At 48.4% G+C, this 27923-nt stretch overlaps 1 long non-coding RNA gene across 4 annotated transcripts; it reads left to right on the plus strand.

Annotated features, from left to right (window-relative positions):
• LOC128929764 (uncharacterized) lies at nucleotides 1–27923 on the plus strand. Of its 4 annotated transcripts, none has more exons than XR_013526979.1 (4): nucleotides 1–2288; nucleotides 2392–2555; nucleotides 2722–9081; nucleotides 16907–27923. It is a non-coding gene; the product is annotated as an uncharacterized LOC128929764 (long non-coding RNA). The 4 variants fall into 4 exon arrangements; XR_008476862.2 differs by having other exon boundaries at nucleotides 1–707; nucleotides 2179–2288; nucleotides 2722–27923; XR_008476864.2 differs by having other exon boundaries at nucleotides 1–131; nucleotides 2179–2288; nucleotides 2722–27923.

The raw sequence follows: 27923 nt of genomic DNA on the forward strand, positions 1-27923 counted from the left end.
AGAGCAAGTCAGGTGCCTCAGGCTAGCTAAAACAGAGGTAGGGACAGAGTGGGTAGAGAGGGAAGCCGCCGTGCAGTGGCCAGGACCAGCCTTGCAGCAGCAGTGGCGTATGGGTGACCACAGGAACCACGGTGTGACCTCCACAGTAACCTGGAGGAAGGGTGTCGCTGGGCAGGGGAGGGTGGTGCAAAGGCCCGGAGAAAGAGAGTCTGGCCCATCGGCTGGCGTGGCTGGAGTGTGGGGACAGAGAAGGGTTGTGCAGGGGAGACTGGAGTCCCTGGAGAGGCCAGGTTCCAGGGCATTGAGAACCATAGGAAGCACCTGGGCCTGTTCCCTTCCCAACCCTCAGGATGGGCCACCCTTCACCCACAGCTGCACATGAATGCCCTTTGGTGCTGGCCTCCAGGGCGGGGAAACCAGGTTTCTGCAGGGAGGGGCAGGTCTGAGTGTTCTGCCTGGTGCACCCGCCCCCACCTGGGTGCACTCAGGGTGAGGCCTCTGTGCCCTGAGTCCACTCCATCCTCTGTCTCATCACTTCCAACTGGCTGAGGCCCCCTATGGGCTCCTGGTGGGCGGGGCAGCTTCTGTGAGCTCTGCCACTGTGTCTGTGAGCTCAACACTGGCCAGCCCCCTCCAGCTTCTAGGGCCTGCAAGGAGGAGAAAGGCTAGCGCAAAGGGGATGGAGAGAGACCTGCCTGTGCCAAGGGGTGAGCTGCTGGAGGCCACCTTCTGCTGTGCCAAAGGCCAGGAGCATGGCTCTGCTCTGAGCCTGGTCTGGGGCCCCTCCCCCACTTCCCACCTCCCAGCTCTTCCCTCCTAGAGATACCTTCTTTGTCTGCAGAGGCCACTGCTCTGATTCTGTCTGTTGCTAGGTGATGGGAACTGGAGGGGAGCAAAGAGTGGGGAACTGGGCAGGGTCTGGTGGGCCCATGGTGGGGAGAGCTGGAATATGCAGGCTCATTGAGCACACAGACACCTATACACAGCCCTGCAGGCACTTGGGGACATGGCCCACCCCCACAGCAGACACCCCCACAGAGCACTCACGGCCCCCACAGAAACACACCCACACCCATCACAGCAAACGAAAACAATCATATGCTGGTACACAAACACACACACCCCCGCACCCATCCAGGCAGACAAAGCTCATGGTGACAGGCAGATCTGATTCACACAGACACAGGCACAGGTGCCTCCTAACACTACCTTCTCTTGGTCACGTGCCAGCACTCGGAGGGAGGGAAGCACCTCACCAGGCTGTGTTTGCCAGGCTGAGATGCCCAAGGGGTCCCCCACGGAGGGAAAGCAGGACATACAGGGACAGTCGCTTCCAGCCCCACCCGCCCCCTCATGCCCATATATGCCGCTTACCCCCACCCCACCCTTCCTGGACCTTTGTGTCACCTAGGATTGCAAAGGCCAGGTTCAGCCCAGAGCCTGGGGCCTTGCCCACTGCCTCACCTCCTTGGGGTGAGGCAGTCCTTGCTCCTTCCCTTTGCTCGTGTGTGCCCACCTTTAGCAAACGCCCCTGGGTCCATGGGGACACTTTGGCCTTTACAGAGAAGAGAAGCACATCATGCTCACAGCAGGAGGCCCTGCCTTGGTTCTAGGTGACATGAAGCAGGGTGGCTGCATAGAGCTGGGGAGCATCCCAAGTCTGTGCCAAGGTTCTAGGGACAAAGAGGGTGAGGGGGCAGTGGGGGAACCATGGATGGCTTCTAAGCAGCGTGTGCTGTGAGTCCTGGGGGGATAGGGGTGTATAGAGGGGAAGCTGGGAAGCAGGGCCACAGCTTTCCAACTGGTGGCTAAGTGTGGGGAAGACAGGAGGGGCAGATGCAGAGCAGGCACAGCTGTGTGCTGGGGCGTGGCAGGCTGGGGCGGGAGGGAGGGGCAGGCCTTCCCCTCCCATGTTCAGAGCAGGTGCAAACTCTTCTCCCATTCCTTCCTCCACGGTGCATCCTCAGCACCCTTCAGTACCAGTCTGTGTGGACAGCGTGAGCACAGAGAGTCGGGGCTCGCCCTCAGAGGCTTCAGGGGCGGCTTGCGCCCACTGGCATGGTCAGCTTCATGTCTGACCAAAGGGAGGGTGGTGGCTGCGACCAGAGCGAGGGGGGCATCCTGATGCAGCTGGGGAGTCCGGCTCAAGTGTGTGCTGTGCATGTTCCTGGGAGGCAGGTGAGTCCCCAGATCCTGGAGGACAAGTTAGCCTGGCGAAGGATGGCAGAGGACCCGGCCCAGGGGTCCCCAAAGTGGAGCACCAACGCTCCACGCAGGCCAAGTCACTGGTGAGTGTGCCACAGGAAGTATGCTGGAAGGTCTCTGCATTCCACAGGGTGTGAGAAGAAAACATTAGAACTTCTATTTTGTATGTGTGCTTCTCCACAACAGGAAAGAAATCAGCTTGATCAACACATACTGTAAAGACCTCACCGCCCTCCGGAGGCCCTCCCTCGGCCCTGGTGCTGGGGGCAGCCATGTCCCCTTGCAGCAGGGGGAGGCCTGAAGCACAGAAGGGCCCACACAGGTCCGTTCTGTTTCAGCGAATTGCCTGGGTAAGTGGATTTGTGGATTATAGTCTCTGGTTTTAATTAAACTAACCCTAACAAAATGAGCAAGTGGCTTAAGAAGTTTCATGTGAAGGAATGTGTTTTGAAGATAATGGAAGCAAGAGCTTAGAACAAGAAATGGTAACACGGCACTTTTCTTCACCCCTGGAAGGAGCCGCTCATGGTGCACAGTGCTAGGTAAATACAGCGTCTCTGGAATCGGCTCTGATGAGGACTTGGATACAGAAATTACAGCTCATCGAGAAGCCTGCTTGAAATGTGGTTTACATCCACGGCCGTGAACATGGGCCCCACCTAGACAACATCCCAGGGGGAATAACAGGAGAAAAAGCAAGTGGGAGGAGACAGTGTGCTTTATATCTCCTTGTGAGAAAAACAAAATGGAGTTATGGTATGTGTTAACACCTGCATGGGAACCGGAGGGACATGCATGATGCCAGCTTCTTTTTGAAGGGAGGCTGGCACTGTCACCTTTACGAGTCTCTGCTGCTTCGAGTTATTGCAATGATTCCGCATACAGTTATAGTGAGAGAAATAAGGAATTTTTAAGCATCTAGGGGTTTTTAAACCTTTTATTTTGAAATAATTTTAGGTTTACTGAAGAACTGAAAGGTGGTGCAGAGAATTCCTGTCCCTCATGTTAACACATCATCTAACCAGGACACAACTGTCAGAACTGAGGAATAGCTGTTGCCATGCCACCATGAACTAGAGTTCAGATGTCCCCAGCATTTCCACTGATGTCCTTTTTTCTGTTTCAGGAAATAATCCAGAATCCATTTCATGTGGTCATCTCATCCCCTCTGTCCCCTCCAGCCTTTCCTCATCTTTTGTGACCCGGTCACTCCAGAAGGACTCTGGCTGGTCAGTCCACAGGATGACCCTCCCCTGGGGCTTCTCTGATGCTTCCTTATGATGGCACTGGTGTCCTGAGGGGGAGGACCACAGAGGGGAGGTGCCCCTCATCACACCACGTGGGGTCCACACAACAGCGCCACTGCTTCCTGGGGCCCTTCACCTCCATCACTGGCGAAGGCGTCGTCTGCCAGGATTCTCCACTGTTGGTCGAGTTGTATCTGGAGTCCAAGCAGGGCAAGGCTTCACGGCACGGATCAGGAGACAGGGAGAGAGGCAGCCAGGCCAGGTCACAGGCGACCTTGACTGTGGCATGTGAAGAGCGATGGGCAGATGTGGTGAGGTCAGCTGTGAAGTTCTAAAGTCTCGGTGGCATCTTTGAGAGAGAGAGTTGCCGGGGAGAGGGAGGAAGCTGGGGTCCAGTGTTGCCAGGTGATGGGGGAGGAATAGGAGAGAGAAGAGGACAATTCAAGGACAAGGGAGGAGGTAGGACACAGAGGGCTCAGTGTCAGGTACCCCGCACAGTGCTTCTCTCACTTGGAGAAGCAGGAAGTGAGGCTTAGAAAGTGCACGGCCTACGTCTTCTGAGATGCCCCTGTGTGCTGTCTACAGAGCAGGCAACACATGCCTGATGGCAGCTGCATAAAGAAAAGCAGGAGCCAGATATCGGCCTCAAGGGTGTGCTGGGCCTGTTCTCTGCCTCACTAATCCTGTGCGACAGGTGAATGTACAGGGGCCCGGGAAGCGAGGATACTGGCCCAGGTGGCAGTCAGTTGGGGCGAAGGGAAAGAGCCTGAGTCTTTCCCCCAGATCCTGCAGGCCCTGTGCTGAGGCAGACAAGCTGCCTCCTCTGTCCTGGCCTCCAGCCCCTGCAGACCCTGCCCGTTTCCACTTAAAAGTAGGGGAGTCTTTTGGCCTAGGTGAGGCTGGGGTGAACACGAGGGGAGCTCTGTTCTAGGTGCCTGGGTGACAAACTACTCCAAGCCTAGAGGCTTAAAACAGCAGCCATTTTCTGCTGCTCTCCTAGTCTTTGGGTCAGGAATTCAGCCAGAGTATATCAGGGTGCTTCTCCTCTGTTCTGCAAGTTCAAGAAAGCTGGGGAGACTAAGGGCTGGGTGGTGACCCTGGTGGTTCAGGCTGCTGGGGTTTGGAGGGAACTGGAGGTTTCCTCATGCCCAAGCCTGGCACCTGGGCTTGAGTGAAAGCTGACACAGCCTCCCCGGGTGGCTTGGCCCTCCTCACAGCATGGCAGGCTGGGCTCCAGAGGTGCATCCTGAGGCCCAGTTCCTAGAGACCTCATTCTTCTGACCTCATTCCTATGACGTTTTTTTCAATGCAAGGAAATCACCAAGGCCAGGCGAGGTTCAAGGCCAGGGGCATAGGGGCGGGGAAGTTAGAGGCCACCCTTAGGCAGGGACAAGACAAGGTCAGTGCCATTATTTGTCCCCCAAACTCATGTTGAAATGGGGTCCCCAGTGTGGTGGTGGTGGTGGGAGATGGGGCCTAGTTGGGGGTGTTTGGGTCATGAGGCCTTCCCTCCCTCATGAGTGGTTGGTGCTGTTCTAGGTTGTGAGCGAGTTCTCACTGGTGAGGCTGGATGAGTTCTCACAGGAATGCGCTCGTTCCCTCTAGAGCGGGTTGTGATAAGGCCAGCCACCCCTCGGTTTATCTCCCTTCACACTTGCCTGTTTTCCCTTTGACCCTGGCCATGTTATGAAGCAGCACAAAAGTCCTCAACAGAAGCCAGGGCCAAGGCTTTGAACTTCCTAGTCTGTTAAAGCAGCGAGCTAAAGGACCCTCTTTTCTCTATCAATGACCCAGCCTCAGGTACTCTTTCATAGCAACACAAAAGGGACTAAGACAGTCACATTGCAAAAGAGTCTCTGGGGTGGGAGGTGCTGTGTGGCCACCTCTGGAATGCAGTCTGACCCCTGGTCCTTCAGCCCTGTGTCTGGTGTGACCCTGGAGGTAGCTGCTTCCAGGGCCACAAAGCTCCTGCATCTCCCCCACACCCACCACCATCGTGCAGTGCTTGTCCAATCCATCACTTAGTGCTCCAGCCTCAGTGTCCCTATTTGGCATTCCATTCCCCACAGTGACCTGCAGGCCAGACCCTGCCCCTGGCTGGGTCTCTGAATTCAACTAGGGACATGCAAACTCCCACCCCCAAGAGGGTGACTTTGGAATCAGTTCCCCAAGTTCCAGTTCCAGTGTGCCCCTCACCTGCCACACTGCCTGGAACTGGCTCTCTCTCCTCCATGAGGCTTAGCCTCTAAGAGGCTACCCACAGGCCTGGCAGCAAGTGCCTCCCTGCATTTTTTATGGAAGATCCCTCCTTTATCTCCCCCTCCTCCCAGTCTGCACAGCGCCCACCCTCACGCCACCCTTGGCTGAAAATTGGTGTCCAGGCCAGCCCTAGGCTTATGCCCCACTCTGACACCTCAACTGGGCTCTGTCTCAGCCTTGCACCCAGGCCTGCCAAATTCTATTTTGGTTTGTATATCGTGCTTTTGAGAGCATCTCCTTGTGCAGGTTTTTGAATGGTCATTCCAGGTATTAGATTATACGTATATAACTTACCACAGTTAACTGATGCTGACATTGTATCAGTCGGGATGAAGTGGAGAAACCCAAGTCCTTCATGTTCCTGTTCTCTCCTCCTTTAAAATATAATTCTCTTTAATGTTTCCTCTCCATACATGGACAATCGCGTCACAGCGTTCCAAGTGTTGCTCCAATTGTCAAGCGTAATTTAGGAAACTCAAGAGATGAGTGTGTTTTGTTCACTGTGTTCTTCCTTCCTTACACTGTGAGATTCCTTCTTTTGTCTTTCTCTTTCTGTTTGCCAAACTTCCTTTAATCACTCCTTTTTGGTAGGTCTGCTGGTAACAAAGTCTCTGTTCTTTTTTTCTTCTGCAGATGTCTTGATTTCCTCTTGATTTCTGAAGGTTATTTTCACTGGATGTAAGATTCTGGGCAGAGAGGTCTTTTCTTTCAGCTCTTGAAAAGTGCTGTGCCACTTCCTTTCTATCTCCATGGTTTCAGTGAGAAATCTGCTGTCATTAAAATGGTTTTCCCTTAAAGGTAAGATGTTGTTTCTTTCTTTTTTGTTTTTTTGGATTGAGCCTTACTCTGTTGCCCAGGCTGGAGTGCAGTGGTGTGATCTCAGCTCACTGAAACCTCTGCCTTCCAGATTCAAATGATTCTCTTGCCTCAGCCTCCTGAGTAGCTGGGATTACAGGTGTGCCCCACCATGCCCGGCTGATTTTTGTATTTTTTTTTTTTTCTTAAGATGGAGTCTTACTCTGTAACCAGGCTGGAGTACAGTGTTGACATCTTGGCTCACTGCAACCTTCCACCTCCAAGGTTCAAGAGATTCTCCTGTCTCAGCCTCCCGAGTAGCTGGGATTACAGGTGCGTGCCACCACGCCCAGCTAAGTTTTGTATTTTTAGTAGAGATGGTTTCACTGTGTTGGCCAGGATGGTCTTGAACTCCTGACCTCAAGTGATCTGCCCGCCTCGGCCTCCCAAAGTGCTGGGATAGTGGGCATGAGCCTCCGTGCCCGGCCAAGATGTTTCTTTCTTGCCACTTTCAAGACTTTGTGTTTGTCTTTAGTTTTCAGAAGTCTCAGTAGCAGGTGTCTTGGCAGAGGTTTGCTTTGATCGATGCCATTTGGGGTTTGCTCTGGTTCTTGAACCTGTAAGTCTATGTCTTTTGCCAAATTTAGGAAATTTCCAACCATTAATTCCTTGAAAAATCTTTTCGGCTCCACTCTCATCTTTCTTTCTTTCTTGGTCTCTCATAACTTGACTGTTAGATCTTTTGTTATGGATAGACCAAAATGTATATAGAGCAAAATATATATATCTGAGATTCTGCTCATTTTTACCTCAATCTATTTTTTGCTTTGTTGTCCAAATTGAGTAATTTCTATTATTTTATCTTTAGATTCACTGACTCCTCCTCCATCCTTTCTATTCTGGCGTTGAGCCATCCACTGAGTTAATTTGGTTATTGTGTTTTCAACCCTGAGTTCCCATTTGGTTCTTCTTTGTGGCTTGTTTCTCTGCAGAGATTTCCTGTTTTCTCACTTGATTCTGTTGTGTTTGCTGTTAAGCGTTTTTGTGATGGTGGCTTCAAATTGTGTTCAGATGATGCTGCCGTTGGTGTCATCCTGGGTTAGTCTCTGTGTCTCTTCTCATCTGGGTTGGTGTTTCCTGGATCCTGGTGTGGAGTTATTTGCAATTGAAGCCTGGATATCAGGGGTTATACGATGGGCTTTGGTCCTTATTTAAACCTCTGTCTCAGCCCAGGCTGTGGTGAACGTCCCTGCCCCTAGTTGGGCAGCTCTGATCCCTTCCCAAAGAGTGGGTGGCACGTCAGTCAGTACATCTGGATGAAGCTGGAGGCCTAGGCTCCCTCCTCAGTCTCTGCTGGCCAGGGTCAGGTGGGGGCTGGTCTTTTCCTGTGTGGTCTGATGGCATAGGTCAGTTGTCATCTAAAGTGTTCTGGAATGCCCCATGCCTAGCTAGAGGGAGCAGGTTTTTCTTGGGGATTGTTTTCCAAGCCCGTTGGTGTTTCTGGGTTACTGACTCTTTAGCACCCAGTTTGGGATACACGAAGCAAAAAGAAAGCCCATGGAATTTACCAGTGTGCTGTTGCCAGGTCCTGAGACTCCTGGGTGCTCGTTCTCTCCACCTCTCAGGGCCTTCTTGTATTCATTCTACACAGAATATCCATGACTTTAGCTATATTTGGTGGAGGGAACTAAGAAAAAGTACCTTGACTTCTTCCATATTTCTGGTTGAAGAAGTTCCAGTGGGTAAAGCCCTTTGAAATTGTACTCTTGCACCGTGCTCTACCCCAGCCTCCTTCAAGATTCTGAGCTGTGCACTGCTGCTATTCATACTACTTGTCAGCTCTGCTTGTCCAACTCTTGTGAAAAGTCTAAACATGACATTGGGTGATACCCTGGGGTGCACAGAGCAGAAAGCCAAGCTCTCAGGAGAGGTCCCTTGGATCCAAGAGGGTGGGCAGGGGCTGGAAGCAGGGAAGCTGGGATGGGGCTGGGCTGAGGTCTGGGGAGGTCTGGGTCCGGGCCAGAGGAAAGCCAGTCCTTGGATCTACCAACACCCACAGCCAATCCACACTAATTCTATGTATTCATGAGTTTTTCTCTAAAACTCTTCTTCCCAGTTTCCCCCAAACCATTCACTTCATCTAGGCCAGGGTCCACCCTCTGCCCCTCTGCTGTGCTCATGGGAACTTCTTTTTTTTTCTTAACTTCCAAGACAAGTGAGCTCATGGAAACTTCTCCATTGTTGACTAGGACCTATAGGAAAACCCTCCTCTTCTTCTATATGCAGAGGCTGCACAGCTCCTGGTTTATTTGCATCTCTCCAGACCTACATGACCACATGGCGCCTGCAGCTCTGAGGGCATTTTAAATCATCATAGAATAACAAGCGTACAAGCATGATGAGTGCCCCTGGACCTCTGACATGCCTTGCTGGAGACCTGCCAGGCCCACATTTTAATTTACGTGAACTCGATGCCCTCTTTGACAGGGAGAGACCTGCTTCTTTATTTGTTAGCCTTTCTCCTGGACCTGCTAGATCTGGACCATCCCTGGGAAAGGAAGGTCACACCACAAAGGTAAATAAAAACAAAATGAGTTAATTAGGAAGGAGTTAATTTGAAATTAAATATTCCCAAGAGTCCAGGCCCTTCCGTTTTAAGGAAATTTTTCTCCCCTTTAAAATAGAACTGTTGGGTAAAATGAAATTCCATTGTATATGGTCTCACTTAGAATTTCTGTCCCATTTCACAAATGCAAACACCAAGGCTCTTTGGGGTGAGAGATTTGCTACACCAGGCCCTGACAGGCACAACCAATGATCATCAGCTCAGGGTATGTCTGCTGGCTTCACAGTTGCCCTGCTATTCTGTAGTCCAATGTGGCTGCTCTAGCTCCAGTCATCAAGTCTGCATTCTCACCAGTGGGAAGGGCAAAGCATGACCTTTCTTTTTAAGAAAACATTTGAAATTGCACACATTTCTGCTCATGTTTTACTGGTTGGCATTTAAATGGATGGGCGTACCTAGCTGCAGGGAAGGCTATAGCAGTCTTCATTCTGGAAGGCTGTATACTCAGCTAAAAATCTAGTTTTATTTTTATGAGAGAAGTTGAGCATGGATATTAGAGGGACAATGAATCATTTCCACTTCATCTTCTAATAAATGTGACAAGAGCAATGCTTTTTATATTTTGTATATTGACTCAATCCAGAACACACTGGGCATCTCTCCTGTATGAGGCCTGGGCTTGAGCTCAATGGGAGATGCACATATGTGTGAGACTAAATGGCACGGAGAGGCCAGAAAAGAGAACAAGTGACATTTATTGAAGACTTACCACGTCCTGGGCCAAGAGCTCTGCATACGTCAGTTGCTTTTCATCTTTACAACTCAGTAAATCTGCAGAAACTGAGTTGTACATCTACAGAAACTGAGTTTCAGAGAGACGAAGTGTGTCTTAGGTCTGGTTCCCAGGGAAACAAACTGTGAGATGAAGATTTGCGTGCAGAAAGTTTATTAGGGAGTAAACTCAGGCTTGACACTGGTGAGGGAGTGAGGGAAGGGGGACTGGGCAGAGGGAGAAGTTGAGCAGCAGTGAAGATGAAACAGAAGGCTCAGCCATTCTCACCTGAAAGGCCCTTCAGAGTGGTTCTTTTTTTTTTTTTTTTTTTTAGAGATGGAGTCTTACTCTGTCACCCAGGCTGGAGGCAGTGGCACAATCTCAGCTCACTGCTACCTCTGCCTCCCGGGTTGAAGCGATTCTGCTGCCTCAGCCTCCTGAGTAGCTGGGATTACAGGTGTACACTATCATGCCCAGCTAATTTTTGTATTTTTAGTAGAGACGGGGTTTCACCATCTTGGCCAGGCTGGTCTCGAAATACTGACCTTGTGATCTACCTGCCTTGCCCTCCCAAAGTGCTGGGATTACAGGCGGGAGCCACCACGCCCAGCCATGGTTCTTAATTTCTAATTAAGGGGTCAGGACTCTGTACCCTCTCACCAGCCAGGCACTGGATATGGGATGCCTAACCCTAAAGCCCCCTTCCTTCCAGCAGGGGCAGTACCCAGGGATGCAGCTGTCAACCTTCAGCCTTCAACATTCCCAGACGCCTTGGTCCAGAAGTAGGGGTCTGGGCTGCACAGGACAGTGTCTTCTATGAAATGACACAGTCAAGGTCACATAGCTTGGGGTTCAGTGCTGAGATTCCAGTTTAGTTCTGTCTCCAGAATCCATGCAGCTCCTCATATTCCTTGCTGCTGTACAGGGGACTGCCCAGGGGCGGACAGGACTTGCAGGGGAGTTAGCTTGGAGGCTGGACCCTCCCCTGGCACATTGCCCCTGAAGATGCAAGAGAAGGCCCTCCTTCACAGCTCTGGGGCCCCATTTCACCCCTTCCTCTTCACCCTGCTCAGTGTGCTCCAGCCATACTGCCCTCTTCACCGCTCCTCTGACAGTCCACACTATCTCCAGATGCAGGGAAGTCCACGCGCAGCTCCTTTCCCTGGGAACACACCTCCTCCAGCCTCACACACGGGCTGCTACCTGTGACTTGAGTCCCACTGAAATGCCACCTTCCCTGACCACCTTTTGACATTGTCTCCCTGCCCTAGTCCCTCTGGTCCCTATTAACTGTCATGCTAGTCCCCAGGATTTCGGAGCCCCTCTCTAGAATGATCTTTCATTAGATTTCATGTGTACACTCCGTCCCCACTAGCACGTAAGCTCAGTGAGGGCAGAGATCTTGTCTGTCCTGCTTACCGCTGTCTCCCTAGCACCTAGCCCAGTGTCTGGCACATAGTAGGTATTCTATAAATATGAGTTAGATAATGAAATGAAAAAATAAATGCATGAAAAGGATAAAAATCACCCTAATCCAGAGCAGAAAGAACTTGGGCCTTCAAGGGACTGCCTAGATTTGGGGGGTGTTTGAAGGGAGCAATTCTTTCCTTCCAGCTGCCCCAAGGAGACACAGCAGAGTCAGCCTCAGTTTCTCCAGCTGTAAGCAAGGGAATGGGGCTGGCTTCCTACCTTCTAGGAAGCACCTGGGGTTCTTGGATGGTGTGTGTGGCAGGATCGTGTCAGCACGGTTTCTTCTGAGGGCCCTCTCTCCTTTGCTTGCAGGGGGCTTTCTCCTCCTCCCGGGTCTTCACCTGCTCATTCCCCTTTGTGTGTCTGTGTCCAGATCTCTTCTTACAAGAACACCAGTTATACTGGGTTATGAGCCGCTCGTTTTAACCTAAGTACCTCTTTACTGACTGTGCAGGAGTCCTCCTGATCTGCGAGGGTGGATGTTAGAGACCTTGGATAGTGCTGAACTTTTGCTACACATGCCAACCTATGATAAAGTGTAATTTATGAATTAGGCACACTGAGAGATTAACAATAGCAACCACTAATACAATAGAGCAGTAATAAGGGTTACAGAAGTGTGGCCTCTCTCACTCTAAACGCCCTATTGTGCCACACTTACCTTTTCTGTGAGGCTGTGAGATGACACAATACCTTTGTGAGTGAGTGACGTGGCACTGTGACAGTGTCAGGCTGCTGCAGACCTTCTGATGACATGTACGTCAGAGGGAGGGTCACCTGCTGTGGGGACCCTGGCCATTGAGCCATGATGACACTGCAGGCTGGATGTCAGGAACAGACAATGTTGATGACTCACAGGTAGGGGAGTTGCAGGTACAGCATAGACACTGGACAGCAGAATGATTCACACCCAAGCCGGATGGGGCTGCACTCAGTGGGGTTTTTAAGTTTACTCCGCAGAATGGTGTGCAATTTAAAAGTTATGAATAGTTTGCTTCTGGAATTTTCTTTGTTCTTCTTCTTCTTTTTTTTTTTTTTTTGAGACAGGGTCTTGCTTTGTCACCCAGGCTTAAGTGATCCTTCCAGGCTCAAGCGATCCTCCCACCTCTGTCTTCTGAGTAGCTGGGACCACAGGCGCACACGACCATGCTGGGCTAGTTTTTAGATTTTAAACTTTTTCTAGAGATGGGGTCTTGCTATGTCGCCCAGGCTGTGGCATTTTCCATTTAATATGTTCAGATGTGATTGACTATAGGTAACTAAAATTTCAGAAAGCAAAACAGCAGAGAAGTAGGGACTATTGCATCTCCAAGCACAATCCCATTCTGGGGTACTTGGCATAGAGGTCAGTGTGTGAATTTTGGGGCCACCATGTAGCCTGTGAGATGGGGTGCCAGGCCATCCCGAAGACCGGGAGAAGCAGGAGGCCCTGGCATTTCCACCTATTTATTTATTGGAGGATCTTGGCATAGTAAAAAATGAAGGCATGTCTCAATGGCCTAAATAAATGGGTCTGTATTTTAAGTGGTCACTTCAACAAGTTAGTACTTTAAACAGGTAATGCACCACAATTGAACAAATCACAAGATAATTGCAATATTATTAACCAAAATGTTCATTTACTGCATTATCTGTTCTGGTCATGGGACATAACTTTTCAGTTTTGCGATGAGCGGCTTTGTCTTTTATGCATCTCCACATTCAGGGACAAAATATTCTAACTTCTGACTCCTTGAGTCAGGGCACTGCCAGGCGCACAGTGGGCGCAACCTCCCTCACCTCCTTTTCTGCAGCCTGCCAAGCCTCTGCCTGGGCGCACAGTCCTACAGCCCAGCCTCTGCGGAGTGGGCGGGGAGCGAGGCCTCGCTTGGGTAGCATTGCCATGGCAACCTCTCCCCACGCCGCTCCTCGCTGAGACCCGGGCATCTGTGGCCATGGCGACTGGGCCCGCCACTGGCACATCTGCATAGCAACCAGAGAGGGCGCGGAGCGCAGCTGGGCCCCGCTCAGGAAAGCAGGTACACTCAGAGCTTTTATCAATCATTAAGGAGAAGCCGGGTGCCTCTGTGGAAAAAGGACAAAGGACGCAGACAAAAGACTTGGAACCGCAAGTGGCTAATAAATCTATGACAAGTGCTCAACATTACCAGTGATCATAGAAATGCAAATGCAAACAACAATAAGATACTTAAAGAAAAACGACAACAACTAGTGCAATTGGCAAGAGATGAGGCACCAAAGAGATAGGACCCAGAGTTGGGGGTGTGTAGGGAATGGGGACTCAAACACCCTGCTGCTCTGAGTGCACATTCGTGGAACATTTCTAAGAAGGCAATTTGCAATCTGTATCAAAAGCCTTTAAAATGCACATACCTTTTGAACTAACAATTCCAGTTGTAGTAATTTATTCCAAGGTAATAATTAAATGAGTAAAGATTCAGATCCTAGTGTGTTCCCTGTAGGAGCAATTATAATAGCAAAAACTTTGAAACAACCACAATCTGAAAAAAAAAGACAATTGATTAAATCATCTATTTTGCATACATATAAGGGAATGCTATGCAACCATTAAGAAATGTTATAGAAGACTACTTAGAGGTGCAGAACGATAGTTAACAATAGCATATTGTAAAACAGATTATAAAACAGATGTATAGTGCTGCTCAGGGTCCTCCTCCCAACATCTCCAGTCATCAGCCTCCTCTGCACCCAGGGGAGAGTGTCAAGGCTCAGCAGAACACTGCCGAAGGTTCCTAGAGAGAGCGGCTGGAAGTTTCTGTGCACATGAGTGCAAGTCTGAGTGTGCACCTTGGGGAGAAGCACAGTTCAGGGCTGCAGGCCTGGGAAGCCCAGGTTGTCTCCTGACACCACGTAATTGTGTGACTTGTGGACAGCCCTTCCTGGAGAGCTTGTCAGGTTGAGGAAGTCGCTGCTGTCCTGGCCCCCCCATCCCAGGCTGTCTGTTCCCAAGCCAGACATCATCTCTCAGTTGGGTCAAGGGGATGAACCATGAAGAGTCAAATAATTTTTTCAAGGCAACCATCCAGATTTGAAGCCTTGCCTGCATGAAGAAAATCAACTTCAACATAAGGCATTTTTTAAAAATTCAAAAACTTTTCTGTTGTAGTAAAATACACATAAGAAAACTGTCCATTTTAACCATTGTTAAGTGTACAGCTCAGTGTGCACCCATCATCACCATACGTCTCCAGAACTTTCTCTTCCCAACGGAAACTCTGTACCCGTTAAACACTAACTCCCGTTTCTCCTCCCACCAGTCCCCCTAGCAACCACTATTTTGCTTTCTGATTCTGACCACTGTAAGAACCTCATATAAGTGAGATCATTAAGTATTTGTCATTCGGTGACTGGTTTATTCAGTTAGTACAGTTTTCAGGGTTCATCCATGTTGTAGCATGTGTTAGAGATTCCCTCCCTTTTAAGGCTAAATATTTAACATTCTGTTGTGTGCATATACTACATTTTGTTAATCCATTCCTCTGACAATAGACACTTGGATTGCTTCCACCTTTTGGCTGTTGTGAATATTGCTGCTGTGAACATGAGTGTGCAATTATCTCTTTGAGACTCAATGTAGGACATTTCCAATGAAGATCCATCCTGTGGAGTGAAGCTAGAGAGGCTGTCAGGGATGGGCTTTGCTATCTCCATGTAGAGAAGTTGTCACTGTACGGATCCGTTGGAGAAGAACCAGGCAAACCAGAAGACACACGTGAAGGAAGTGGCATTCATCCAGATGGAAGCGCCACTCACCAGAGAGCTGGGAAGACAGTGAGGTAAAGAGTTTTGTGCATCTCTTCTTCCTACTTACATACTCAATGTGTTCACAGATTGCAGCATAACTTAAACAGTTATCAGAAAAGTAAAGAGTGAGAAGCCATATAGAAATAATGAGAGTGAGAAACCTCTCAGAGCATATACTTAATTTGGCATAAAAGAACTCAAATAGAAGACAAACCCTGTGGAATTTACAAACAGTGTTCAATTTGGCAGCCACAGTACATGTATGCATGAGACAGTTCTTAGGGAGGAAAATATTGTATACAAGGTCTATGGGCAAGTGTGGAGCTACAGTATATCCCTCAGTGGATGCCAGAGAATTTGTGTGGAAGAAAGTCTATATGCATGACATGTGAACTCCATCTGAAGTCTTTTGTGCTATTTGTGACCTGATCTTTATGTGATTCACATGGTCACCCCCCTTTTCTGGCTCCTGCTAGCTCATGGTTTGTCTCCTCTATCTCTATTAGTGTTGAGCTCTTGTATCTACTTTGTACTCTTGTTTTATACTGGCAGTGACTTCATTATGCTTTGGTAATTTTTAAAGTAAATTAGTATCTGTATTCTGCTGCTCAGGAGTGATATATTTTCTAATGAATGATATATATCTGCCATTTGGTTTTCTGTGACATTTCTCATTTTTTAGTTATCTCAATAGCTTTATTAAAATAACTAAAATATGAGATAACTTTAATAATTATCTAGTACCTAACTACAGTCATGTGTCACTTAACAGTGGGGATATATTCTGAGAAATGCATCCTTAGGCAATTTCATTACTGTGCAAAGAGTGTCCTTATACAACCTAGATGGCCTAGCCTATACACCTGGGCTATATGGGATAGCTTGTTGCTCCTAGGCTACAAACCTGTACATGTGCAACTATACTGAGTACTGTGGGCAATTGTAACATAGCACCTTTTATTTATCTAAACATGGCTAAACATAGAAAACAGACATCTTTAGAAAGTATAAATTTCAGCCTGGCATGGTGGCTCATGCCTGTAATCCCAGCACTTTGGGTGGCTGAGGTGGGCAGATCACCTGAGGTCAGGAGTTTGAGACCAGTCTGGCCAACATGGTGAAACCCTGTCTCTACTTAAAACACACAACAATTAGCTGGGTGTGGTGGTGCACTTCTGTAATCCCAGCTACTCAGGAGGGAGGCAGAGGTTGCAGTGAGCTGAGATCATGCCATTGCATTCCAGCCTGGACAACAGAGTGAGACTCCATCTCAAAAAAACCAAAACAAAAAAGGGCCAGGCGTGGTGGCTCACGCCTGTAATTCCAGCACTTTGGGAGGCTGAGGCAGGTGGATCATCTTAGGTCAGAAGTTCAAGACCAGCCTGGCCAACTTGATGAAACCATGTCTCTACTAAAAATACAAAAAGTTAGCAGGGTGTGGTGGTGGGGGCTTGTAATCCTGGCTACTCAGGAGACTGAGGCAGGAGAATCACTTGAACCCAGGAGGTGGAGGTTGCAGTGAGCTGAGATTGCACTTTAACCTGGGCAACAAGAACTCCATCTCGAAAAAAAGAAAATATAAATTCCAAGAAAAAATTCCAGGTTGTTCACTGAGGTTAAATGTAAACGGTACTATTTCACCTTAGAAGACTGGGTGATGTCATCACCATAGCATGTTACTATTTTCATACTCTAGCAATCTGTCTTCTTAGTTCCAAAGCTCAGGAACCAACTTCCGCAGATATACTCAGAAATAGAGCTTGTTAAAAGGATACTGGGTACCTCAGAGATTTACAAAAAAATCTGCATAATCATTTTCATTTTCAGGGACAAGTCTTTGGATATCACTCCCAGAATCCTGCTGTGGAACCTGAGACTGTGCCTTGGCCCCCTATGTGCATGTGGGTCTGGCAGAGCCTGGATCATGTGCCCTTGCTGGAGGCAGGTCGCCAAGGGAGATCCCAGGGTTCTCAGCTGCTTCCAAAGGAGTGAGCAGGCTCTGCCTCCCAATCAAAACCCATGGACTGGTGACTTGCCACTCGTAAAAGGGTGATTTATTTGCTAAGCAGCAAAGCAAACAAACAAACAAATGGCATGCATTTTCTTCCCAAACTTTCACACATTTAAATATACGTGTGGATGTGCTGTACAACTTCCTTATTACTGAACTTACTCTCCCTTTAAAAAGAAGGTCTCCCAAAGTTTCGAAAGGTAAGAATCTATGTCCAAGATCAGCATCTAAGGAACATGCCCATCCCTTCTATGATGAAATTTCTTTAAACACAGAAAAAAGTTCAGATGCTGAGTATCCGATAGAAGAATCTTAAAACCAGGTCTCATCACCAGTCTGAAAGCAAGGCTTTGGGTGGGTTTTTCTAGTACAGTTTTTGAGGAGACTTTCTTTAAAAGAGTTTTTATATGCTGTAAATGAGTTGGTGAAGGAATAAGTTGTTCAGTTGACTAAGATGATTTTCATCCTTGCTTGTAGATCTTTTTGCATCTGACAAAATCGGCAACTTTGTGTTTGCTATAAGAATTATTTTGTTCCATAAAAACGATCATTTGACTTTTCTTACGCAGTTCTTGGTGCTGTAAGAATAAGATAAAATAGCTCATGTTATGCAAAAAGACAGATGAACCTGTAACCCACTGGGGGTGCGACTATGGCCATGATGGCGTTTAAGGTAGCAGCATCACCTGTGCTTTTATCTTAGCATGTGCTTTTTCTCCTGAATATTCACTCTAAGGCATGAAGTTCTCTGTGATGGCTGCCTCCCTCTCCCACTGATAATTCCTGGGACCTGGATGTTAGGTCAAGTTCTTGAAACTTGGCCATTTCCTTGGGTTCTCCTTCTTTTCCCAGGTGGTATAAGTTTACTCTCTGATGATGTTGACTTAGTTCTGGTTTGTTGGTATCTGGGAGGCCAAGTGGCTGGAGACACCAGTGGTCATGGTAGATCTGGCTGGCATCTGACCATCAGCCGTCTTCTCTCTCCTTCATGCACTGCGCTTGCGCTGCTCCCACTTGCCCGCCTCCATCTCTTGCCTTTCCTTCTGAGAGGCACTACTCCTGACAGTCACTTTCTGGCTATATGCAACTTTTGATAGGGGTAACGTACTGACTCCAGTGCTCTGAGAATATATTGAGGTCTTGCCAAGAACCTGGGTTGGTAGTGTACTCTTTCATAAAATATAATATGGGTTATATTATAGGACTGTAAGTGGGATGTGCTGAAATTCTAGTAGTGAGACTTGAGTCAACGACAAGGAACCAAGCTTACCTAGAGGCTGGAGGAAAATTTTGGTGAACTCTCAAAGGTGATTTGGAGAAAGCTGCTGTGTTCTCTTATGTGGCAGTCTTCTCCTTGTGTATTTCCTTGTGCAGACATGGGGCTGTGCTCAGGTGATGGTGACAGTGGAGCTTATCTGGACTTGTGAGCAATGCAGCCACCTCCAGGACATGTCCCTGAGAAGAGGGACGCTCAGTCCCTGTAGCATCCCATGCAGTGTGTTCTCCATCAGCATCTGACATCTACTTGTGTCTCTCCCACCCAGATGGGAAGCTGAGGTGACTTGTATTCAGAATACTTCTCTTTGTTTTGCTGGATAGAATCTGATTGTATTTTTAAAATATAAAATTTGGTCTGGACATGGTGGCTTATACCTGTAATCCAAGCACTTTGAGAGGTCAAGGTGGGAGGATTGCTTGAGCCCAGAAGTTTGATGCCAGCCTGGGCAACATAGTGAGACCCTGTTTTTACGAAAATAAAAGAATTAGCAGGGTGTGGTGGCACATAAGTGTGGTCCCAGCTCCTTGGGAGGCTGAGGTGAGTGGATCACTTGAGCCCCGGGAGGTGGAAACTTCAGTGAGCTATTATGGCACCACTGCACTCCAGCCTGGGTGACAGAGTGAGACTTTGTCTCAATATATAGTTATTTATTTATAAAATATATATATTATTTTTTATATATCAAAAAATATATATGTAATAAAAGAACCCCACCCAAGATGTACAGTGTGATTTTCTTTTGGTTAAAAAAAATGAAGACATGCATAGAAAAAACTGTTAGAAGGATATATATCAAAATGTTAGCAATGATTATCTCTGAGAGGTGTAACACCCATGATTTTATTTTCTGTTTCTCTCCTGTTTTCTAAATGCTTACACTGAACATGTACTGCTTTTGCAATAAGAAAAAAAGCCATTTAGGAATTATCAATATCCGAAAATGTAGACCTGTACCCCAATAAATTAAGGAAGGATTTATTCACTTTATGAGAGAGAATTTTAGATTTCAGGGGGTTCACAGTTCTATGAATAAAATAGGAACCTGATAAATATTAGTTGAATCAATTAATAAATTACTTTGCTCTGGGATTTTCTTTAAGTGGCAGATTCCCTGGTGTATTTCAGATGAAATCAATTTACAGAAACATGAATTGCACGTTTCCCTGGAACACTATCCATTGCGTAAAGGAGAAGATCAGATGTGAAGTAGTGTTCTGGTTCCTGTTCTGCCTCTGATTGTAGTCCCGGCCCTCTCCCCTGTGCCTGGCCCTCATGATCAGTTTCCTTAGCTAAAAAGGGGAATAATAGTCACTTGCTCTCAGGGTACTTTAATGTTTGTGAAAAACCTTTAGCAAGTGTAGGCTTGATGTAAGGCAGGCAAGCCCTAGAACTGGGGCTTAGCCTGTGAAGGTTCTTGGTTTTGTGTAGAGAGAATTCAAGAGTGAGCCAGTGGAAGAAGAAACAGCTTATTTATTGAGGTGGCAGTGTTAGAGCTCTGTGACTGCTCCTGCAGAGCAGGGCTGTCCCTAGGCAGTGTATGGAGAGCAGCAGCTCAGGGTCAGTTCTGCAGTCATATTTATACCCATGTTTAATTAAATGCAAATTAAGGGGAGGCTATTCAACATTTTCTAGAAAAAGGATGGTAACTTCTGAGTCATTGCCATGGAAAGGGGTGGCAACTTCTGGGTACATCCATGGCAATTGTAAACTGACACGGCATTGTCAGTTGGAAAGGTGCTTTTGCCTCTCTCCTATTTCAGCTAGTCTCCAATCTGGTCTGGAGTCAACCCCACCTCTGGAGTTGAGCCTCACCTCCTACCTCAGGTTGGGCTGCCAAAAAGTAAGAATGTAAGGGTTAGAATCTATGTGAATATGAATATATTGAAGCCAAAGAAACAGGGGTGGTTAAAATGATTTCTCCCTTGTAAATTGTGAGTGCACAAATTGCAACAAACAGAAATGTACAGCTTAGTGAATTACTGCCAGGCAAATTCCCATGAAGCCACCAACCAGGTCACAAAATTGAACACTGCAGGAAGTTCCTATTGTGTTCCTCCTAATCCTTCCCACCTCCCTCCTCCCCCAGTATGACCACTCTCCTGACTTGTATGGTAATCGGTTCCTCTCTTCTTTATTGTTTTATCACTATACTAAGCATGCATTCCTAAAACATAATTGTTTAGATTTGCCTGTTTAAATAATAAATGACGGAATTATGTCGTTTGTATTCTTTTTTGCTTGCACCGTTTGTTTAACATTTTGTTTGTGAGATTCATCCATGCTGTTGTGTGTAGTGGCAGTTTGCTTGTTTTCATTGCTCTTTGGTATTTTACTGGGTAAATCGAACACAATTTATATTTCTATTTTCTGCTTGTGGACACGTGGTTTGTTTCAAGTTTGGGGCTATTATGAACAATGTAGCTATGACCATTTTTCACTTGTCTTAAATGAGGTGTTCACACTGCCTGGGACCATTTTGTACCTGTGCACACATTTCTCTTGGGAATAAATCTAGGAGTGGAACTGCTGAGTTATGAGGCCTGCATAGCTCAACTTTAGAACGTAATGCGAAACTGATTTCCAAAATAGTTGTGCCAGTTTGCACGTTTATCAGTAGTATGTGAGAACTCCTGTTCTTCTACATTGCTACCAACACCTTGTATTGTCAGACATTTTAATGTTAGTCCATTCTCATGGGTGTGTAAAGATATCTCATTGTGGCTTGAATTTCTATTCCCATAATTACTAATGAGACTGAGCATCTTTTCATGTGTTCATCGATCATTTGTATATCCTCTTTTGTGAAGTGCCTGTCAAAGTCTCCTGCCTATTTTTCTGTTTTCTTTTTTAACTGATATGTAGGAGTTTTAAAAATAGTCTGTGTATACACGGTACTGAAGTTTTCTCCCATTCTGTGGCTTCTTTCTTAACTTTCTTAATGGGGTCTTTTGATATCTAGACTTTAATTTTAACTTTTCTTAATTGTAACTACTTTTAAATCCCAATATTATCTCATATGGCATTACTCATTTTCTGTTGCTTATAACAAAACACATGAAACTGGGTAATTTATAAAGTGTAGACAATTATTTTTCACAGTATGGAAGCTGAGAAGTCCAAGGTTGAGGGGCCACATTTGGTGAGGGTCTTCTTGATGGACGGGACTCTACAGAGTTCTGAGGTGGCACAGGATGTCACAGAATTAAGAAAATAGAAGAAAGACAACCCCAAATCTCAGTGGCATCACACAATAGATGATGCTATTTTTCACTCATGTAAAGTTTCATTGTGGCTGAGATAGGGGCTCCATGCAGTCATTCAGAGACCCAGGATGATGGTGGCTTTGCCACCGTCAACATGGGGCTTATAAGTCACTCTAGGTGTTAACATCTGAGTGGCAGAAATGGGAAGAAAACGTGTGGAGGATCACACAGGAGGCTTCATGGTCCAGACCCAAGTGTGTGAGCATCACTTTCACCATATGCACTGTCTGGACAGAACTCAGTCACATGACCACACCCCGGGCAAAGAGGGTTAGGAACAATGCCCAGGTATTCCTCCTGGCCCCAGAGGAAAGGGCAGTGAATTGCTGAACAATTAGCTAATCCCTGCCACTAGGGCTTGGGGAGCTAGTGAACTGACCCACAAGACTCTCAGATGGGTGAAGTGGGACTCTGTGCCTGCTTTGTTTTCTCAGGTGTCCAGAAGTCCAGCGCTGTGCTGAGAATAGCGTCGGAGCTTGGCTGAGTCAGGCATCAGCCAAGCGTGTCCTCGGCAGGGGCAGAAGCCCTCCTGGTATCCTCTCTGTGACTGGGCCACACGCCTTCTCTTGCTTTCGTCCCTATGTTCTAGGGGCTCAACTTAGATAGCAGGGACAGTGCACAGCAGACTGGAGAAGACAGGACCGTGGACCAGCTCTGTGTCTGTACTGTGGGGCCTTGGGCAGGTCACTAGATACCCCTGTGCCTCAGCTTCCCCATCTGTGGAGGGCACTAACGCTACTTCCCTCACAAGGTTGCTGGGCCCTGGGTGAGAGTTGCACAGAAAGCATTCAGAGCCATGCTGGGCATCCACCCCTGGGGCTAGCTGGGTTTTGCTTCCACGGAGTCCTCCTGGCTCCCCACTGTCCTGTGTTACAGATGAGGAAATGGAGACTCAGAGGGAAAGTCGGGTGTCTGCCTGTCCCACCACTCCACCTTTTGTTTCCATGACAGTTTCTGGTAGGGGGCAGTTCGGGAGTCGCAGGGAACATATCTTGTGGGCTGTGGGCTGTGGGCTTTGGGCTGTGGCAAGGCCCCCCAGCAACCTGTGTTTCTGACTCCCCAGCAAGGCCTGGCCTCCTCTCTCCCTGAGCACACTCACACGGCAGGCCTGAGGTGCTGGAGTCTGTCACTGGCGTGCAAAACCCGCAGAGCTTTCTCATTTCTGTTCTGGCGGAACAAAAGCCTCTGCAGCTGAGCTTAGTCAGGGGAGGCCTGAGGACGCTTCTGTGTGGAGAGATAAGGCCCAGCAGAGTGCTAAATGGAGCCCTGAAGCGTTAGACGCATTAGGGCCTGAGAATCTGGGGTGCCGTTTCCGAAATCCCAGCTCCTGAGTGTTTACCTTCTTCACAGCAGGCTCCCAGCTCTCCATGCAGCTTCTCCTGGGCTCCTCTTCCTCCCTCCCTCCTCTTGACCCAGTGAGTTTTTACTGAGCACCTACTGTGTGTCAGGCATTGTTCAAGGTCTGGGGGCACAGCAGTGAACCTCAGGAGCTGGCATGCCAGGGCCGAGGCAGACGCAGGTGGATGTAGGGTGTACAAGAACACACCAAGAGCTAAGGAGAAAAACGGAGCCCAGGAGGGACAGGGACTGTGGGGTAGAGCAGGAAGAGCAGTAGTCTAACATAAGGTGGTGGGGAAGGTAGGAAGGTGAGAAGTAAGTCTTGGGGCATCTACAGAAAAGCTGTTTCAGGCCGAGGGAACAGCAGGTGCAAAGGCCGGGGCCTGCTGTACCGGTTGTTTGAGGAACAGTGAGAAGGCCAGTGCAGCAGAAGCAGAGGGAGCAGGGCCGGGGTGGGGCAAGGAGGGCTGAGAGGTCACAGGTGGGGCTGAACAGGCCAGGCAGAGCCGAGTCGCCTGAGCATTCTGGGAAGGACAGGAGACACAGGATGGGAAATAGCTTAGCAGTGAATGGAACACATGAACACCCGGGCCATAGAGTTCACAGTCTAGAGGGGAAGGAAGAGAAGAAATGAAATGAAAAGAAAATGAGCCAGCATGGAAGAAGGCAATAAAGCAGGGAATGGGAATCAGGAGTGCCCAGGAGGAGGGGCTTCCCTGGGAAGCAGGTGGTGGGTCAGGGCCTCACTGAGCAGGAAGAGCTGAGCAGAGACGCCAGAGCTGAGCAGTGCTCTGTGGGTACTTAGGGAAGATCATTTCAGACAGAGGGAGCAGCAAGGCCAGGGCCAGGGCTGGGAGCTTGCCATTACTGCTGCTGTCTCTTGTGGTCTCGTTATCCATAAAGCAGGAATCTCTTGATAAAAATGGATGCGAAAGTCTTGAAAACTAACAAATGTTGCAAATGTTTATGAGTCACCTTCATTGGACATGGCCTCAGCCAGCTACTGCCACAATAATGCTGTTTAACAAACCACCTCGAGAACTCAGTGGCCTGCGACAACAGTTCATTCTTTTCTCACATTTGCCCAGGCAGCAGGCATTCAGGCTGAGGCTGGGCTCTGCGGGGCTGGATCCCAACACTTGAGCTTGCAGCCGCACCCGCAGCTGTCTGTCTTTGATCGCCCTTAGAGCAGTGGCTTCAGAGACATGTTCTTCTCATGCTCAAGAGCAGAGCCAGCCAGACACGCGTGTTTAAGATTTCTGCTCACATTCATGTCTGCTGACGCACCTAGCCTTAATTGGGTAGAAAATGTGCTCTGCCTCCAGGTGATACAAAGAAGGGTGAAGGATGGGGGCACTGAAGCCGAGGTCTACGAAGCTTTTCCATAAAGGGACAGATAGCAATTTTGGTGGTGCAGGCCATATGGTTGCTCTCTTGGCGATTCAGCCCTGCGGTGGTAGTGGTAGTGGGAGCATGGAAGCAACTGTAGACACCACGTGAGTAAACGGGTGTGGCTGGGTGCCAAGGACATTTTATTTATGGACGTCAAAATTAGCATTCAATATAATTGTCTTGGGCCACAAAATATTATTATTTTTTGATTTTTTTCCAACTTAAAGGAAAAAGGAAAACCCATTCTTAGCTTATATGCTGTACAGGAATCGCTGGTGGGGCGTTTGGCCTGCAGGTGGTAGTTTGCCAATCCCTGAAACATAGAGCTCAGGGCTCCAGCATCCCTCAGGCCACCCTGCACTTTCCTGGAACCTCCAGGCTGCAGGAGGAGGCACAAGATGCCCACAGAAGAGAGCTAGAGCCTCTGCAGGGTCTAAGATGGCAGCAGCCACAGTGGGTGTCAAGGGGAGGGCATTTCTGAACTGATTAAAAGTCCCCTGATGGACAGCACGTGTGGAGAGATTTGAAACTCATCTGTGCTTCCTAGTGACAGTGGGGGGCTGGAGCTTTACTCTCAGCAGTAAAGTAGGGAGGCCTCACAGGACTGGTGTGAGACTCAGACAAGACCACAGCCAAGCAGAGGCTGGAAAGATGGTAAAATACTTAACGGATATGAGCAGGTATTGTGTTTCTTAAGGTTTCACTAACTGTGGTTTTTGTTTCTGTGTGTGTGTGTGTGTGTGTGTGTGTGTCCTTTCCCACCACAGAAAATCTCAGCTTGAACTCACCTGCCCTAACTAGGGCTTTCTGAGCAGCAGATGATTCTGCAATGAAGTTAGTCCAGGCCTGGTTTTGCGTGACGTTGGCTGTAACCTGCACCCTGGGGTCATTTGGCTTGGGCTCCAAGGGGCTCCATGGGCTCCAAGGGGCTGTATGTGACACAGCACAGAGCTCTCTCTAGGTCACCTGGATGTGTCTCTTCCTAGGGACCCCAAAGAGCTCAACGAACACACCCATGAGTTTCAGGAGTGAGGCTGCCGGGAACAGCCTCAGTCTCAGAGGTGATGCAGAATTGTTCCAGTGGACAAGGGCTGGGACCGGCATAGGATGCCATTGGCCTGTAGTTTCCAACAGTGGTGCAGTTCATCAAACTGTGGTCCACAATCCATTCCCTAACTTGGGGACCCTTGAGGAAGTGTTGAATCATGACAACAACCCTGTTGGCAGGTACTAACATTCCTATCATATGGATGAGCACACGGAGGCAAAAGGAAATTATACGATTGTCTGAGGTCACCGAGCGAAGACTTTGGATGGCTGGGAGTTGCCCCCGGTGTTATCTGCATGCTGCTTCATTTTGATGCCTGGCCCTTCTTTATCAAAAGAAGCATTGGCGGAATCTGAGTGTTTTTATGGGCCAGCTCAAAATATATTACTTTTTATGTCATTCATTTTGTTCTTCATTTCCTGGACAGCAAAATTCCCCTCCATACCCACTTTCTGTTGTTAGAAGGGGCTAGTCTCATCGAGAAGAGGTCTTTCCTTCCGGCTTCCTGGGCTGATGTAAATACCCAGGAGAGAACTCCTCCCTTGTCTGGCAGACCACTGAGGGTGGCAGAGTCGGGCCTGGACCCTGGTGGGTGCAGTGGAAGTAGAGTGCAGCAGCTGCAAAGCCTTGTCCTTGTCCTGGAGATGCTGCTTGTGCAGGCCTGGCTTCCAGGGGGACAGGTGCTGCAGGCCGAAGACAGAGCTGCCTTGAGCCCTCAGACTGGGCTGGGTCTGCTCTGAGCTGAGTCTATGCCATTCAGAGATTGCCTGGTATGCGAAGAGCTCCCAGCTCAGGGACAGTCCCAGGGCCCAGCCCAGAGGCTTTCTTAACCAGGCTCTCTTCCAAGGGGCCTATCTGCCAGGACCCTCAGTGTAGTAAGCTCCAGCAAGAGAACACTTTTGCACCACCCAGGGGAAGGGGAACTTGGGTTGACGCAAATTAATCGTACATTTATCAGCAAAATGTACATGATTCCCTTATTGTTTGAAAACAATTTACCTCGTAACTATTCTGCCATTTTTCTTATAAAAACATTTAAAACAGAGAAAAATGGAAGGACTAATTGGAAGAAATCAGAATGACTTGCACCTGGATTCAATAACACTTAAAACTTTTGCATAGTTGCTTCATCTCTCTTCCTCTCTTTACGCATTTTCACTTTGTGAAACTCTTTGAAAGTAAGTAAGAGACATCACAAGGGGACACCCTAAATCCTGCAGCCTCCTTCTTTGAAGAGCAGGTTTTGATCAGCCGGAGACCTTCATGAATCTCAAAATTTGCAAACATGCTGTCCTGGGCGTCTGTTGTCTTGCCAGCAGCACAGTCCCCTTCAGCTTTCCTTTGGAGAACAAAGTCAATCCGTGCAGTGTGTCGGGGATGACACCTGCGTCCCCTAGGCCTGGCAGGCCCGGTGGCCCAGTGCCAGCTGACCTCAGGACGCTGCTGGAAGTGGCGAGGTTCCCAGCTGGCTGCATGTGGGTCAGAGCTGCCTGTCTTGCAAGCATGAGGCCCTCCCCCGACCGCCTGGGGTTGTGGCCACACTCAGGAAAGCAGAATCGGCCAGGGCCAGCCAGGCCCTGTGGGAAGGGATTCACTGCTCTTTGTTTTGCTAAACCAGTTTGAGTTGGGTTCTTGTCCCTTGCAAGTTGTAAATGACATGATCTCAGCAACTGATTCCCCCATAAACTGTCCTCAGTTATGTAAAAATGTTAAATTAATGAGGCTATCAGTTCAAGACTAAAGTAATTTGTGAGAGCGTTAAAACAAACTTGGCCATTAAAATAAGCTCTCCACTTAGTTACTTTTCATGTTATTGTGGTAACAGTGTCTAGAGCCACCAGTGGTGAATGACACAGTCCTCATTTACTTTGTGAGAAGGGCTGTGTTGGCTACGATATGGGGAGAAGTCGGTTCTGAGGGGTCAGCGGGGTGCAGGCCCTGGCCAGGGCGGGGGCCCAGGTGGAGCTCCTCACATTCAGTGAATGCCTGGGAAGTTGCCACCAGGCAGTCACTGGCTTGTCAATGATAAAAGTTGCTGGTGGCTACCTGGATCCACTAAGACCTCTGCCCTTGTTTAGAAAGATTCATCAGAAAAGAAAATTAAGAAGAGATGACATGGAAGATGGGTGGGAGGCCATTCCAGGGGGAGAGAACCGTGTGAGGTGGCCAACGCAGGGAGCCTTTCTGTAGCTCTTAGCTTGGCTGAGCCTGAGATTCCTATATGTGAAATGGGCCCAGGAGGCCACCAGTACTGCCCATTCCACATGCTGGGGACCTCTTGAAGGACGGTCCAGCCCCAGATGTCTTCTAAGCGTAAGAGTGCTCCCCTCCATGCGGCAGATTCCTGACATCCCACAGAGGAGGATCTCGAGAACTTCCTTTCCCCAGTTCCGCAGGCACCACCACTGTGAGAGGGACATCTCCTGTGGGTCAGCCCCTCTTCCGCTCCCCACGGCTTACGTGGAGATTTTTTTCTCTTATTGTAATAGCCTATCTGCCTTAAAAAAATTAAA

Source organism: Callithrix jacchus, chromosome 15 (genome assembly GCF_049354715.1).
Source record: "Callithrix jacchus isolate 240 chromosome 15, calJac240_pri, whole genome shotgun sequence".
In the NCBI taxonomy this organism is placed as follows: domain Eukaryota; kingdom Metazoa; phylum Chordata; class Mammalia; order Primates; family Cebidae; genus Callithrix; species Callithrix jacchus.